Source organism: Onychomys torridus, chromosome 6 (genome assembly GCF_903995425.1).
Source record: "Onychomys torridus chromosome 6, mOncTor1.1, whole genome shotgun sequence".
NCBI lineage: Eukaryota > Metazoa > Chordata > Mammalia > Rodentia > Cricetidae > Onychomys > Onychomys torridus.
Genome location: NC_050448.1, coordinates 117,210,170 through 117,212,932, shown reverse-complemented (window position 1 = coordinate 117,212,932; position 2,763 = coordinate 117,210,170).

Here is a 2,763-nt window from a genome sequence, read left to right as displayed (position 1 = left end):
CCCAGATTTCCAGTTTTCTTGTAGAGCTTCTCCTCAGTGATAACTGTGCAGGATAGGTTTTGTATGCCTGGTGTGAAGACTGTAACAATATCTTCCTCTTGTGACTACTCCAGACCTAGCAGCTTAAGGATAAAACCAACCTTTAAAAACGATTGTTGGTTTTATGTGCCACAGTTGGAATTACCGTCTTTTTCCTGAATCCTAGAATATAGGAGCAGTATCTTTCTTTCTGTTCACATCCCTACTTTCACTCTTTCCGCTCTTTTCCATTTCTCTTGGTCTTGCTTTTGTGCTTACACCCGAGAGCACAATTTCCCATCAGTGCCTCTTCTCCTGGTCACAGAATGTTAAAACAGTTTTACCCAGTTTTTTCCCCTTGCTGCACCACTCTTTAAATGATGCACATTTTGATATTTAGTAGTTATATTCTTAATACCTTAATGATATGAGCTAGTAGTGAAGGATAACTTCCTTTTTGTTATAAAAATCACTTGATTATATAATTTTACTCAGAATTTTCAAATGAAGTACTTATATTTTAAGCATTCACAGAAACTTGTTCTCAGGTCAAAGAGGCCATCAATGACAAATGCATTCATTGTATTTTATAAATACCTAGATACATTCTTTCCATTTTCTTGTACAAACTTGTCAGTATATAAAAATCTATATAAGTGATGTCATAAAAATTTCATCAAAACTTCTCAGTCTCTCATTTTTTTTGAAATTTCAAGCATTTAAGCTTGTGATTTGAAAGTTATGATTATGCATTCTTACACATTTTTCTTTACACTTACGAGTATGTACTCTGGTTTAGCATGACTGTATAAATTCCTTTTTTCGCTCGCTTCTTCAAAACGTGGAAGGTATAATGTAGTTTAACAATAATATTTTGTATCTGTAGCTTGTGAATAATGCCTTCATCTCAAATGGAATCAAATATTTATGTAATATGAATGAACTTGATGTCATATATTGTAAATCAGAGAGTGTGAAAGAGATAATTGAGTCTTGCTTTGAAGAGAAGATATGTTTAAAATTTCAGATTATAGACTACCAAAAAAATAATGTAGGACATGAATAGACTGTATATGGAAGGCAAAATGAGACATTGTTGAGAACACTGATGAAGGGTGAAATTGACTTAGTTCATTACTCCATCTTTAGGTGATGCCATCGAAGGATATATTAGGGAAGGCTAGGTCTGGTATTTGTAAAAAACAATCTTTGTATGTTTTTGTTTGCAAGTGCAGGTGTGTGTGTGTGTGTGTGTGTGTGTGTGTGTGTGTGTGTGTATGGTATATCATGATGCACATATGCAAGTCAATAGACAATCTTGAATGTTCTTACCTTCTACCTCATTTGAGACAGGGTCTTTGGTTTGAAGCTGTGTGTCCTAGACTAGCTGGCTCATGGTACTCTGGGGGTTCTCTCATCTTAGGAGTTCTGGGATTATAGATTTGTGTTACCACATCAGACTTGATGTAGGCTCTGGGCTCCCAAAGTTAGAGCCTTATGTGTGTGGTAAACACTTTGCCCATGAGTCATCATCTCAGTTCAGTTTCAATTTTATTTAATATAGGGTTTCATGTGACCCAGGTGGTCTTGAACTCCTGGTCCTCTTTATCCATTTCCCTGTTCTGTAGTTACAGGTGTGTGCCACTATGCCTGGCTTCCATGATTTCACTTTTGAAGATTAAGATTGTCTACAAATGTCTTAGTTTCCCTCAATCTAAAAGACCACCGTGGTCTAGTGTTAATGAAACCATGTGTGTATTTTGGGAAGTGCTCGGTACTGTTTAACTTTTCTCATTTCTTAGATTTGTGTTTTAGTCTTCAACCAAGGTAGACAGTCTGATGAGTCTACTGATGGGGTCAATGATTCCTTCTTCTGACTTGGATTATTCTACAGGGTGTAGTCTTTACATCTGCTGTGTTTCCTTGTAGCCTTTACTTCTCTAGATGTTAAGATCTTTGTTTTACTTCTTACTTCTTATGGCTTTCTTGTCGTTCAGTATATCATTTCATTCATTTACTTTGTTTTTTCTGTTTCTGGTTACATTCTTTTTTTCATTCAACTAGGTTTGGAGTAGGAGGCTGTGTTGGAATAGAGCTGTACTCAGTATTGCGAGCTGACAAAATTTTCATCTTGCCAACTGCTTGGTTTTACTTGGCTGTGCTGGAGAGGAAATCCAGAGCCTCTTGCATGCTAGGCAAGTGTTCTACCATTGTGCTATGACTTGGGCTTGAACTCTGACTTTAAACAAGAGGAAAACCATGTTTGTGCTATGAAGTGATATTCATGTGCTCTTGGGGACATGATAACATAGTAATGCAACATTTCAGAGGTTACCTTTAGACTTCTTTTTTTTTTTTTTTTTTTTTATGGCAACTGAGGCTTATTATCTTGGAAAGTCCAATCACACTATAGCGTTCATTCCAACTTGAGTCTTGGCATATTCCCCAAGTAGCCTCTAAAGATTTGGGTGTCTTATTGGTTGTCCCACTGACTGGGCATTTCACCTACTGGAAAACCTTAGCATCTTTTGCAGAGCTGGAAACTTTAATCTATATTTCCTCTTCTACATCATTTGTTAAGATCTTTAACTAAAACCTCTTCTAGCCCCTTCCCTGCTTTTAGTTTTCATGTCAGAGTAATATTTTTTTCAGTCTTTGCTTTTCCAGTGGATGTTCATTTACAACTCTGATGACTAAGTTATTTTTAATAACTTTTGTGGTACAACTTTGGGATTTTAAAAAAAT